At 46.5% G+C, this 15,134-nt stretch overlaps 1 protein-coding gene across 1 annotated transcript in view; it reads left to right on the top strand.

Annotated features, from left to right (window-relative positions):
• DNAH1 (dynein axonemal heavy chain 1) overlaps positions 1-15,134 on the top strand; it is an 827,745-nt gene that overhangs the window by 407,640 nt on the left and 404,971 nt on the right. The window lies entirely within an intron of this gene.

The raw sequence follows: 15,134 nt of genomic DNA, 5'->3' as shown, positions 1-15,134 counted from the left end.
GACTCAGGACACTAGTAGAAGGCACAAATGGTTCGAACAAAATAATGACAACTTTTTAAAAGGGGCATTTTCAGAATTCTAACTCAAAATTTGACTTCACCATTATAGAGGATTTAAAATTACAGTTCATTTGAGTGACACATCAAGGAGCAGATTTGGGGTCTCCTACCCCTACGGACCCTAACAACCCTTGAGGACTCCATCCCCCACCTTCATACATGCCTAGATTTGTGGTTGCAGACAGCGGACCATGGGGCGGGGCCTCCCACATCGTGCAAAAAGCACCTCAGCAATCCTGCAGTGTGGGACACATTGAGGAGCAGATTTGGGGTCTCCTACCCTAACGGATCCTAACAAACCTTGGGAACTCCATCCCCCATCTTCCCATGCAGCAAGAGACGTGGGTGCAAGTAGAGGATCTATTGAGCTGGGCCTGCTACATTGCGCTTAAAGTGCCTCCCCAATCTCGCAGTGCGGGATGCGCCCAAGCCATGTCTGTGCAAAGCCTGGGCCAGGGACCGGCCTGTCCTGGACCTGTCAGCGTCAGGAAGAGGCAGAGCAGGGACACCCCTCTAACATCCTCAACTTCAGGCAGGTAGGACATTTAATTTCCCCTTGCTTCCTTGTAGAGTGGCCAGAGGTAGCTAGCTAATCAATATGTCAATCAATACGTCAATAATGTCATCAATATTTATCACGACAATACATTTCACTTTAGTCAAAGTCATTAATCAATTCAAGACGCTACCATGACCTTTCAGCCATGAATAACCACACCGGTTTAGTAGAATTTTATGAGTTTTATTCCCTATTGCTTATAAATCTAATAGCAGGTGCGTCAATCTCAAAACCAAGAAACATAATAGCATAGTCACAATATGGCAACTTTGGTAAGATTTCATTAAAGCGAGAATCACAAACATCAGAACATAACACGGCGTGAACATAGATCAATTTAGCAGAGTGTCAATAACGCGTTAGTTCAACAAAGCATAGATTTGGTCTTTTGTCTATTTGCGTCAGTTTAGTGAACACCTGTCCTAACCACTGATTAGCATTAGCATGTTGGGCTTCATGCAAAACAATTTAGCACACCAGTTTGGAAAAACATCTAACTATGGTCTTGGTCAAAAGTAAGCAGTTGGTACCTAGAAAGGAAAAGCAAACTGACAAATCACAATTGCATTGTCATAATTACCCTCTAAAGTTTAGGTCAGCGCACAGGTTCAGCCTTCGTCTTCAGGACATCAGTCAATTCGCCATCAGTCAGAACTCAGCTCCGGGGCAAGAGGGCACTTCCCTCATAAGGAGGTAAAGTGTAAATAAACAATTCTAAGGGCGAGGATGGTTTTAAATAAACCAACAAGTCACCAAACAGAGTGACAGAGTTTCTGGATAAAATCAATAGCATTCCCTACCTAATTCCAAATGGCTTCTTGCGTCATGGGTTTTTATCCCTTTTTCGTTGTACATTCCCCGAAAATTTTATTGAACATTTGTTATACCCCACTATCTTTAACCTATCAGAAAACACATTAGGTCACCTAACTTTCACCCCATATTATTTTACAGACATTTTATTGGTCTCCATAATTGATGTCTTCAGAGGTGGCACGTCCGGTATGATTTCATCTTTCTGTAATTCTTTGCACATCTTTTGGTCAGTAGCTCCATTGTCTTCACCAGTTTGAATGACCTTGTACATTACATTAATGTACACTGTTTCATTTTGTTTCAACATTATTCTGCAAAGAAGGAAAAGTTGTGGGAACGGATCTAGCATGGTTACATTCATCTTCTAGTTTGAAGAAAAAAAACATACGATCATGTCCTTTTGTGAGTCAGCACACTGCAACATAGAAAAATACATTTAATATGAGAGCCAAGCAGCTAAGCTCAGGCTCATGCTAACTTAAGGCCTATGAGGATTTCAACACAGATTCAATAACATAATCATTTATTTAAACATAATATAAACATTTTAGTCATCATTTTTTGTCTACGTATACATTGGCGGCCACTCCCCGTGGTCACATTTCAGGTGCACATTTAAGCAAAATTACTATTACAGTTTCTAGGCGGCATTATCACACATTAATTCATAAACATTTCATGTTAATATAGATTATATAAGCTACGCTCTGTCAGTGGCATCCAGCAAAAAGAAAATGTTGAGTGCGTCCTAAAGTAAAATTGTGCTATCAGAAATTGACTCGCTAACAGAAGAAGTGGAATTGATGTTAAGTGGTCAAAAACCCAAGGCAGCCACCTGCCCGGCTCAGCCTCATACTGCAGGGGAGCTAGGGAGACCCTTGGTGGAAATTTAAAAAAAAAAAAATGGGGGGAAAAAGGGTCCTCTCACACTGCCACAAGCTGGAAAACCCCTGAGTTCAAGCAATGGCTGTGTGGTTAATGCTCCTCTAGATGTTATACACTCTCCAGAAACCCTCCCAGAGACAGCTTTGACTGTTGCTACCACCCTGTCTGATGTTCCTTGTAGCAACAGCTTTGCCCTGCTTTGTGATTGAGACAGGTCTGAAGCAGGGGTGTGTATTGGCCCTGACCCTATTCAAGCTTTATTTAAATGATTTGGTTAAAACATTGGATTTTCCTGGAAATGATGCACCTAAATTAGGTTTTTAAAAGATTTCCAACCTGCTATTTGCAGATGACATTGTAGTAGTTGGACTCTTGCTCTGGGCAAGACTGCTGGTTAAAGGATGACAGTACTTTTGGTTGTAGGCGACTACGCCTTTCCTACAACAAGTCATAACTGTTGTCCCAACCTTACCGGCTCACTAGCAGCACCTCACTAGAAACACAATAGTAAAAGGTGATTTGTGGCAGCCTTTACGCATGGACTCGAGAATAAGACATCTCAGGGAGTGTCATGGTTAAACGGAGATTACCCCTTTCTCACAGATATATCATGTCTCATACAAACACAGGCAATGACAAAGATGCAGTAAAGTTTCAATAATTTTTATTTAACATAACTGCAATTTGCGATAAGTTGCATGGGCTGCAATGATTAGGATAATGAATAATGCAAGAAACAGAATTGTGAAGACAAAAGTCATTATTACAAAGACCCCCACCATCTTGCAATGCATAGAAAAGACATAAGAGATGTAGTATGCCCTAATACCCTAACGTGAAAGGCCTAACCTCCTACCTGAAGGAGAGCTGGGTTTTCTAAACCAAATCTGCCAATGCCATGTCCATGAGAGGACCCCCCAACCCTCGTTACCTTGGAATGAAGTCTCTATCTCAGACTCTGCGGGGACACGAGGACTGGGTCAGCGTCCATACGACGTGCAGCATCAATATCAGCGATGGTAGCAATGCCCTCTGGTCGGAATCCCTCTGATTATCTGTCTAAAGTGCGATTTATTTATACAGATCTACAAGGACCCCTGACGTAGGTGTGTTCCCAAACAATAGATAACAGACATGCTTGGGACGGCACTTAATATAAACAATCCCTCGAAAGTATAGAGGGGGAAAATCCCTAAGTGTGAACACCTACTGTTTGTTTGTCTTTGTTGCTTGATCTTGACACCTTAGCGCAGTGACATTGATTTTTTTATTTTATATTTAAATATTTTTTATTAACATTTTGCCGCTATAAAAGTTAGGTTATTCAAGGCATTGTCATTCATAACCATTACTATAGATTCTAGGAATCGTTTCCCACTAACATATATCGAAGGCTGGTACTTAGTTTACTGGGTCTCGGTATCATTAGAACACCTTTACTGTTTCCATCTGCCTTGTGCTTGAGCGTGTTCTAATATTATGGCTCCTGCCACGTACCTTCACTAGCAATTCCTTACATGCTGTCCTTAGACCGATATCAGTCAACATTAACATTAACATAAACATGAACACAAACGTGATGGTACCTTGGTTCCTTATAATTCTAACTGTGGGGGGTGACGTGATGTATTAGTGCCTCTGTGGGGGCTGACCCCTACCCAATCCCCGGCGTTCCTTCCGTGTGTGCTGGGTCATCTGATTATCACTCTGCTATTCTCCAGCTCTACACTCTGTGTCCTTCCTGTGTTCTGTGCCTCCCTCCTGCTTTTTAGTGGCTTTATGTTTCTGCAGCTTGCCCTCCGTGCTATGTAATAATGTAGTGGGTTCTTCTCTCAGTTATCCCAACTGTCTGGCTGATCTGTCAACTCGATTCCCCTGTGTCATTGTCTTTCCCACATCACTACTTTCCTCCACTTCATCAACACCCCCTCCCAGGCTGGGGCAATTGGTGTCTGGCTTAGGCCTCTCGCCTCTTCACCCTTCAGGACCTGTATTTCAGCCCCAGCCCATCTCAATACATCACGCCTCCACTCAGTCATGGTCGGACTCCTGGGTGACTTCCAACCCATGGCAATTAGTCTCCTATATAGTACTAGTGTAATATCCAAGAAGCTCTCCTGCACCTTCCGAACTGTTAATCCTGTTTTCAGGCCTACCAGGCACACTGCTGGGTTTGTGGTATTGACACTCCCAACAGCCTCTCCAGATCCCTCACCACTGTTTCCCACCCTGTCTGAACCTCTGGGCAATGCCAGATCATGTGATCAAGATTGGCATCCATGGTGCCACACTTGGGGCATACCTTAGGAGCGCCTCCATATATACGAGTTAAGCGTAGTGGGGTGAGATATATCCTGGGTGTGTAGTTGAACTGAATGTATCTCAGGTGCGTATTCCTTGAGACTATCTTCGGGTATGTCAATAGCTTCCTCCACTCAGTGTCTGACAGTTACCTTGCGAGGGTCCCTTCCCATCTATCTTTCAGGGTCGCAGCTGATCTAATGTGTCTTCGATTTGAGTGCTGAATAGTTTTGTGATTAGGTGGGTATCTATGCCCGATGTCAGTAGCAGGTGCAACTCCCGGTGTGTGGTAGGCTCTACGTTAATCGTTTCCCAGTGTTCCCTTAAAATAATAATTAGCCTCTGGTTCACGAGGAACTGTCCCCTAGGGACCCCTTTATTGTCTACCAATTCAGTGAATGAGCTCAACACCCCCCCCCCCCCCCCCACAGAACAGGTCTCCGATTGTCTCCACTCCAGCCCTCGTCCATGCCCCCAGATCAGAGTCCACCCAGTTTGCCGCAATCGTTTCTACCCTCAGCATGGTCATTGGCAATGCAGGGGAATAGGTCTTCCCCACCCCTACCTGCTGCAAGCACTTCTTCCAGCAGGCCAAAGCCAACCTCGTCAGTGTGCTCTTTTGGGGGTTTCACTGCACTTGCCATCTGCAGGATAGTGAAGAGGTGTCTAAGATTTAGTGATGTATTACGGTTCGGGACAAACCCATTTTGGTCCGCGTGTACTAGAGTGGGTATATACTGAATCAGGTGGTTGGCCAGTATTTTACTAAGAATTTTAAAATCGCTGTTCAGCATGGAGAGTGGTCTGAAATTGGTGACCGACGCTTCGCCTGATTTCATCTTGGGTAGAGGGATCACTGATGCTTCCCTGAGCATGTCTACGAGTAGGCCACGGTGTAGTGCTTCTGTATAAAGGTCCACTAGCTGTGGGGCCAGTAACTTGGAATTTTTCTTATAAAAGTCCATTGGCAACCCGTCAGTGCCTGGTGTTTTCCCTGGGGCCAGCTGCGAGATGGCCTCCAGTACCTCCTCCGTCGTCACCGTACCCCCCAGCACTTTACCATCTCCATTGGCCAGGGTCGGCAGCGGGAGTGGCCCCAGGAATTCCCTCAGGCGGTCCGTATCTAGGTCTTCTGGCTCCCTGTACAGGAAGGTATAGTACTCTTTAAAGGCGTCATTTATGGGTCCGAGTTTAAATCTGTGGTTGTCTTTCATGTCATGTACGTCTACTATGGGCGCTCCCTCCCCTCCCAATCTCACCAGCCATGCCAGCATCCTACCCGACCTACCCTCCTCAGCCTGTACTGAGGCTAAGTGTCTCTGGAAGCAATGGCAGCGGAGTTGTTCTTCCACCTGTGTGTGGGATTTCCTTGCCTGTGCGTATTCCTCCTGCTCTTGTTTGCTTTATTGTCCATTTTTGTCCCCACTCGTGTATAGTCTACTCGAGCTTGATCAGTTCTCGTTATAATGTGCGTCTTATCCCGACTGTCTGACCTATGCTATAACCCCTTGTCGCCACCTTAAGTGCTTCCCATTCCATATGTCTGGAGGAGGCTGACCCCTTGTTTATGTTAATATGATCAGTTAAGTAAGATCGGAGTGCCCCTCTGAATGCCTGGTCCTCCAATCCTGTTGGTGACATTCTCCACAGTGGTATGGGGGGCCTATCCTCAGCTGCTCTCCACGTTACTAGTAATGGATTATGATCTGATATGGTTCGCCCCAGGTACTCAGTGTGAGCCATACCTCTCGCTATCCCAGGAGTGCATACCACTTTATCGATCTTAGTATGTATCTGGTGCAGGGCTGAGTAGAAAGAGTAGTCTTTATCGTGCGGGTGCTGTTCGCGCTAGACATCTACCATTTCCCAGGCCTTTACCCACACACTTAGTTTCTTGGCTATTTTATGTGTCGCTGCACCCAGCAGCGGGGGTGAGGAGCGGTCCAGATCTACATCCAGAACGCTGTTAAAGTCTCCTCCTAATAATAGTTCCCCATGTTGCTGGCGGGTAATGTGACTCGAGAGGCGCTGCAGGAAGGGGGCCTGATCTTGGTTGGGGGCATATACGCTTCCTAATATTATTGGGGTCCCATGGAGCCTCCCCTCCACCACTACAAATCTGCCCTCCTGATCTATGTCTATGGATATCGCTTCGAAGGGTACTCCAGCGTGAATCCAGATTAGTGCTCCCCTGGAATAGGCAGAGTACCTGGTGGCAAACACCTGTCCTCGCCATCTGTGTCGCAGCTTCTCCACCTCACTCGTGGTCAAGTGGGTTTCTTGGAGCATCGCTACATGTATGCCCCTCCTCTTCAGGTGGGACAGTATTCTGTGTCTTTTTGCAGGTGAACCCATCCCACGTATGTTCCATGTTAAGAGATTATAGTCGGCCATCTGGATGTGTCATGTAAAAAATGCGGGCCCACCACCTCTCGTCTTCCCCGCCACTTTGTGTGATCCAACGAACCTCGTGTGTATAACCTATTCTCTCCAGGCAACATCTAAGTTAAAACTTTAAAAAAAACAACTCCTCCACCCCAGGGCACCTCCCTAACTGTAGGCTGCCCAGGTAAACCATGCAACCTAGCAACGTAGTCCAACAAATAAGCTTAGTTCTCGCCATTCCACCTGATTGGACGAAAAACCGGTCGGGAGGGTGGTACAATGTCCATTTGGGGCCGATCGTCTATTCAATGTGCCCCACCCCACAGTCCATCCGTGCCTTTGGTCATCCCAATTCATCTGCCGTCTGCGGAGTCACCTTCGGCGGCCGCTCCGAGCAGCCGAAGTCCTCCACTGACGATGCTGCAGTGCCGTCTGAGTCTGTCATCGCTCCCCTTCGGAGAGGCTTCTCTACCCATTGATGCCGCTGCCCTCAGGGCCTCCTTCTTGCCCAGGTCTTTCTGAGATTGCGATGGCTCAGTCCAGGGGCGGGTTCGGCGCCACCTACCCGGTCCCCCATGTCGTTTTCTCTGTCTTCCACGGGCCTCTAACCATTCCCATGCTTCCTTGGGGTTTTGAAAGAAAGTGGACTTGTCCTCCATCACCTTCAATCTGGCTGGGAAGAGGAGTGAGCATTGGATTCCTTCTTCTCTCAGCGCTCTCTTCACTGCAAGAAAGGAAGATCTCCTTATTTGAACCTCGATAGTGAAATCCGGAAACAGGGTCACTTCTCCATTGGCCACTCTGTAAGGGCCTGTCTCCCTGGCCCTCTGGAGCAGGATGTCTCTGTCTTTATAGTGTAGCAGGTGTGCGATCACTACTCTAGGTGGTCTTCCGGGGGCCTCGCGGGGACCCGGTGAGCTCTCTCCAGAGTAAAGAACGGTGTCAGACGTCCTGGGGCCACTGTCGTACGCATCCATTCCTCCAGAAATTCCACCATGTTTGTGCCCTCCGATCCCTCCGGGAGGCCCACCACTCGCACATTGTTCCTTCAGTTTCTCCCCTCAGCATCCTCCGCCCTTTGCTCCAGTCGTGTTATTCTCTCCGTTAGATGTAGCATAGTGGACTCCAGGTCCTATTGTCTCAGCACTATGTCTGTCAATGTGACCTCCGTTTCTTGGACCCTGTCTGTTAACTTTTGGTGGTCTGCGCGGAGGAGGCCAACCTCCACAGCGACCTGATTGATGTCGTGCTGTAGGATAGCTTTTGTGTCCTCAATTGCTCCTAGGATTTTGTCTAGCGTATCCTGCACTTTGGACTGCGTTAGGTCACGCATGTCCTCTTCTTTCCTTTCATTAGGTGTTGGACGGTCCATCTTCTTCCCTCCGCGACGACTTCTTGTGGTCATCAGCAATGAAAGACCGGGTATCCGACTCCCTACTGTGGCCGGCAGCCTGTACTCTGGTGTCGCTTAGCCCCCTTGGTCCCACGTGGACCCTCCTTGTGGTTTGTGGTGGCTCACCAGAGTCCTGGTCAGCCGTTGCCCTCTTCGCTGGGGTTGTCACTGCTCACGTTTGTCCCTATTGAGCCTCCACCAGGATCATTTGGGTCCTCACACTTAGACACTTCACCAGGGGCCTGTGCAGACCCCCCCGCGTGCCCCAGAGGAGCCCGTTTAGTGTCCCAGGACTCGATAGGTCCTCCTCTTCTCCCAGTGCCCTCCCGGAGCACCCGTTGGCAGTTCTGTCCCCCTAGGGGTTCTCTTGTCACCTCCTGTGGTTCAACAAAAGAAAAAAAAAAGGGGCTCGCCGTCTATGTTCATTTGGCCAAGTCCTGACACCCACCATGCACTCTCTGCGCTGTCCTCCGACTTGCAAGGGTCAGGGGGTTCCTTTATGCTGCCTCGTTCCTCAGTCGGCACCTCTCTCTAGTTCAAAGGGGGTCCGGGTTCACCCCCCCCCCCCACAGGGCCCCGGCCGGGACCCCGCACACCTGATCCCCTTCACTGGGGGGTGGAACACCCGCCGGTCCCACCAGTCGCTTTGCCGGGACGACTCGAAGGCCCCCGCCTCTCGGTGCTTATCAGTCGCGGCTCCCCCACCTAGACCCGGGTTGCCCGGAAGCAAAGACCAGCTCCCTTCCAGTGGGTGCAGTTCTGCTGCCTTGACCTCCGCTCTCTGTTCTGCCTTCTGACCCGGGAGGGTCAGGGGAGATCCTCTGCTCTGCCTCGCTCCCCAGCCGGTACCTCTCTCCCGTTCAAAGGCCACTGTGGGGTGGACCACAGACTTACTCTGCATGGAGGGGCCCAAAGAACCTATGGTCACTGTGGTAGCTCAGCCATCTGTGAGGAACTCTAGAATTGCTGAGCACAGCCTGCTTGGGCAGTGTGCAGCCAATTCACTGGAATCAGCTACTGCCGCTCCTGTGCACGGGAAGGGGAGTACTCAGGAATTACAGTCTCTCCACTCCTGCAGGTGCAGGTAAGATTGATTTCAGGCCAGTAAGCCTAGAGGGAAATTGCTTGCTAGATATTACTGTGGGGCTGGAACACTGTTGACATTAATATAGAGTCAGAGTGGACTTTTGAGACTTGGACTACTAGTGGGGCTTACCTGGTATGTTGCCTAATGTGAATGGGGAATAACCACAATCGCTAGAGCGCGGGGAGTGGGGCACAAGGAACTGCCTAGGAAACACTAGAGCCCTGACCTCAGTGGAACTGTCCGGTTATGTGTGACTATTGTAATCAACTTTTGTGTTGATAGCTGTAAAAATGAATACTTCTCTTTTTCCCTAAAAGTTAATATTTGCCTGGATAATAATTTACTGCTATTGTGTGCATGTTGAGTCCGTGTTCACGCCCCAGTATCTACCTCCCCTGGAGGGAGCCTTGGACTGCTCGGACCACACTATTCCTGAGAGTCAATTGCTGAAGGGATACTTGGCACATGTGCTCTGAATCCTAAGTAAGTTGGTCCCCAGGACATCAGGAAAAAAAGGCCTCAGCCCACACATTTTGACCCGGTGACCTCTGCTTGCCCTGTGGCTTTCTGAAAGGGGTTCTGACTGTGGTGTCTGTATAGTAACAGTCTGTCTATTTCTGTCAAAGAGAACAGTTAGTATGCGGTTGTATTGAGGTATTGAAGCTACCCAAGAGGGTTATTAAAATAAATATTTGTAATGAAAGCAGAATTACATACAAACAAACTAGCACAGACAAAGTGGACAGGTCTGCCTTTTTTCTATCTGGAGATATTGCTTCAATGGTTTTGGCATTTGTATGGTTGTATGGGCGTCTGAGTGAGTTTTGGCATTTGTATGGTTGTATGGGCGTCTGAGTGAGTGAACGCACAAATGAGAAAATGGGTGGTGAGGAATGAAAGGCGTGTGATTGTAATGGACAAGTGACTGGGCACTACTACATCGGTGGGTGAATACAACAGCGGTGGGTGAATACAATAGCAGTGGGAGGGGAGAACATCCTGTTAGGCCACTGGAAGTACACTCTCCACCAGCACTCTTCCTTAGCCAACTATGCACTCACTCCTTATGCTACTAAGTCATCATCCCCAGCACCCACACCTCACCATCATTCATCCATGTTTTACCTCATCCTTCATCTATCCACACACTCAGCCATGCACCAATCACTGTATATATTTATACACTAATCCATCTATGCACTCAGTTACTCAACCATTCTGTCATCCATAACCTCACATGTCCATCAATAAATGCTCTCGCCAATCTGTACAACCAGGTGCACAAAATTGTGACTCAGTCACAGGGCATTCACTTTTAACGCCAGAGCTATTGGCTTTGCCAGTGCTTCAGTGAAATACCCCCAGGTTACTGCTGTGCACATTTCCTTGAGGTCCCTGCATAGCTTCCCTTCCACGCTGGTGCAGCATTTCCCTTTCTCCAGGTTCCTGCAACGCTTCCTCACAACCCCCCATAGGCTAACCAGAGCATGTTTAAGGGAAAGATAAATCTGCTTTGTGATTTCAATTGTGTTTAGAAAGTGTATGTAGCACTTGTTCTTGCCTAGAAACAATGATGCTTTTAAGAGATCAAAAAGCAGTATTTACAGTGGCTTTAGTTTTGGGCCTTGGCTGCACACAGTACATCTCACCAAAGCTAATGACATTTCCATACCAGGTTGTGAGGCCTTCTTGACCAAATGCTTCCTACTGTAACTTCCTCCTACTTTCCAGACCACCACCTAGCACTTCAACGTTCCCAGGCATATTTCTACACACAGTTTCAAACCTTATGAAACTACACACCAACTTATGCATCTTGGTGATCTAAAAGTATTGTTTGACAATCCTAATATGCCACTTCTTAGAACTATCGTCATTTGCCTGGAGACACTGAACCTACATCAGATCATCCACAAACCTACAGACCTCGCTGGACACATCATATATGTCATCTTTGCAAATCCAGAATTAACTACCTTTAAAGGATTGCACCAGTCACCTGGTAGCTTTTCAATTCAAAACACCACAAATCAACATCCCTAAGGCCGCCATACATGCATCCGTCAATCGTGCAACAAACTCAATTTCAAACATTTAGAAACACAACTAATTTCCAACACATATCTTGACACAATAAATTCAGTTGAAAAACTTTGAGAGGCTTCAGGAAGCATTTAATATCCTAATACCACTAAGAACAACAAAACGGGATAAAAGAAAACAGGCACCTTATAGGAATGCAGAACTAAACAAGCTAAAACAACAAACTGCAAAGCTGCAATGCACCCGGCTCAAACCAAATAGCAATTAATACAAATTTCATCCACACAAACTAATCAGAATATACAAGTCAACAATAAAAAATGCAAAAAAGAAAGAATTCAAAATGCCAAATGGGCAAATAAAGAAGCCTAAATGTACTAAAGGAACTCATCCCATGACTCAAGATTTTACTGACAAACTGGCAAATCATTATGCAACCAAAGCGACATGTTGGATTCCTATTTAAAACAAATGAAAACCACAAGCATCAACCCATTTCCAACAATCCCCTCCAAGAGCCGGCTAACCCAGCCTCCTCATTCTTTCAAACAACTATCACAAAGTCAGTGTATGGATCTGATAAATTAAACAGGCCAGCCTGCTGCCCTTCTGACCCCTGTCCACCACAAATCTTCTGGGACTTTATCTTAACTACCTCTACTGCCACAGCAGTAAGAAAAATCATCAATAATTCTTTAACCACAGGAATCTTTCCAGATGAATTAAATAAGCCATACATCCACCCATTATTAAAGAAAACAAACCTGGATCCGCATGGCCCACACAACTACAGACCTGTTACAAAGGGACCTTTCCTGGTCAAACTGTTAGAAAGAGCATTATTCGCCCAGATGTTATAATTACTGAAAATAACACCATACTTTCTGACTTCAAACAGGATTCCATCTAGGAAGAGGCACATAATTTGCCCTCATCACCACCTGGGTCGACCTTAAAAACGCAGTACACTGGAACGGGGTCCCTGCACTACTGTTCTTGAACCTTTCAACTGCCTTCAACACAGTTGACCATGACATTCTAATGCAAAGACTCTATGAAGCTGGCATAGAGAGACTGTCTTGGGTCACATCCTGCCGTCAAAACAGGACAAATGCAATCCATACTCCCTCTTTTTCATCCAAACTGTACTTCACAAAAGCACGGGACCCGCAAGGCTCTCTCATCTCACCCCTGCATTTCAGCATCTATAAATCATTGCCAGCAATGATCAATGAATTTCATCTCACTTGCTATAACTGTGCAGATGATGCACAAATACTTCTTAAACTGGAAAGCCCCAAAGACATTGGGAACTCAAAATCTTCAGTTGCCTCAGAACCATTGATCAGTGGATGATAAGGAGCCACTTCAAATTAATGCTTCCAAAACTAAAATACGGACATGTGGCAATTGGAATAATTATTACCCACTCTGCGCCTTGCCTCACAACCAGGATCCACCTCCTAAAGTGTCTAAGGAAGTAAGAAACCTTGGAGTTACCATGGACTCCAAATTATCAATAAATTGCGAAGTGGACAAGTTGGCAAGATCAGACTTCATTACCATGAAAACTCTGCAACACAGCTTTGCCCACCTAGGTTTTCCACACAATTTAAAAGCTGCTATCTCTCTGGTGCCTAGTGCGCTTTCTGGGGGGTGTCAGATGGGGTCTGTTACCCCATCTGCCCCCCAAGGGGCAGAAAGGCTGTGCTGATTTTTTTGGGGGAAGGGTGGGGGCACTGCAATGTCCAATCTGGGCATCCCCCATCCCTTGTTCAATAAAAAAAAATCCTTGGTGCCAAGTGGGCTATCTGTCTCTCCGGGGAGCAGATTGGGGTCTATTGCCCCTTGTTGCCCCTAGGGGGCAGAAAGACTGTGCTGATTGTTTGGGGGAGAAGAGGTGGGGCTACTACAATGGCCATTCTGGCAGCCTCCACACCTTAGATGAATTTAAAACAAAGCCCTGGTGCCTAGTGAGCTTTCTGCCCCCTCTGGTGGCTATTGCCCCATCTGCTCCCCAGGGGGAACAGAAAGACTGTGCTGTTTTTTGGGCGGGGTGAGGGCATTACAATGCTCATTTAACCTACTTAGCTTGCTCTGTCTCAGCCCCTTTATTATTATTTTTTTGTTAAGATGGCTGCTATTGTTTATAGTTAGAGAAATGTTTTGATTTGCATTATCAGTGCCACTCTGTGAAGGTGTCACTATCAGTGTCATAATCAAGTGATGTATGCAGGTATTCACATCATGTATCTTTCTCACTTATGTGTAACAAGAAGGTAATGTACACTTGTTGGGAAATGTTTACATAATTGCTGCCACAAGTCTGACCCCTTATTGATTGTTTGGGAACATACCTGCATCAGGGGTCCTACAAAATCTGTACAAATACATCTCACACCTACAAGATTATCAGAGGGATTCCTACCAGATGCCACATATGCCGTCTATGCTGCACGTCACCTCGCTGCAGAACTCAGCCTTCGTGTCACCACGGAGTCTGACCTAGAGACCTCATTCCTAGGTAGCGATAGTTGGGAGACATGATACTGGCAGACTAGGTTTATCACACCTAGTTCTCATTAGGTTAGAGATTAGGTTCTCTATGCTAGGGATTTGACATCTCATGTTTATTGCAAGGTGGTGGGGGTCTTTGTATTCGCGACTCTCAACTTCACAATCATGATTCTTTTATTACTCATTATCTTAATCATTGCAGCTCATGCATTTTTACCGTAGATTGTAGTCTTTTCAATAAACCTATTGAAAATATTCCTCCGTTTCCTATTTTGCCTGTGTGTGACAGAGACGTATTGCTAATGTGAAAAAAGGGTAACTTCCCTTCCACCACGACTTCCCTGAGATGTCGCACTCTAGAGTTCATGCATAATACTGCCAGAAATCGCCTTTAACTGTTTGGGGTTTTGGTGAGGTACTGCTTGTGAGCCAGTAGGGTTGGGCCGACAGTTGTGACTTTTTGTGGGTTTGGCATAGTTGCCTTCAAACAAAAGTTCTGTCATCCCTAAACCAGAAGTCTCGCTTAGAAAGCTGAGAGTCCAACTACGACAAAGGTTTCTCAAAGTATTTAAAGGATTTCGATTGTTATGGTATCCGTGGCTATGGTTAAGTCAGAGATACCAAAACTATGTCAAGAAGGATTACCTTTATGCCAGGATTTCCACAATTATGGCAGTAGTGACTACCATTGTTTCAGAAATGACCTCTGCATGCCATCGGACACAAAATGCCTAGGATTGCTACTATGGAGGGCGACTGCCAGATGACACAACACACCAGGCACACTCAATGACACAGACCGACATGAAAACGTATCTAGGCTGAGTCACGTGAATCTGTTTTCTCAAACATGCATGGAAATACAGACGCACAAATCTGTGTACCCCTGACACTCTCTTCTTGCACTAAGTAAGGCACTTATCTCCTGCCACAGACACTAATGCTTGCCTTAGTCCCTGCTGCACGCAGGTCACAAACTTCAAATCAGACTCTAACCACGCTGGTCTGCTCTAGCTACCACTGGCATGTTAATTTCCTGGCACATGCTATCACACAAACACTCACCCAGTGTGACTGAATGCTGCATAG

The sequence above is a fragment of the Pleurodeles waltl genome, chromosome 9 (assembly GCF_031143425.1).
Source record: "Pleurodeles waltl isolate 20211129_DDA chromosome 9, aPleWal1.hap1.20221129, whole genome shotgun sequence".
NCBI classification, from domain to species: Eukaryota; Metazoa; Chordata; class Amphibia; order Caudata; family Salamandridae; genus Pleurodeles; species Pleurodeles waltl.
The sequence above is the reverse complement of the archived record's forward strand: the minus strand, read 5'-3'. Positions and strand labels throughout refer to the sequence as shown.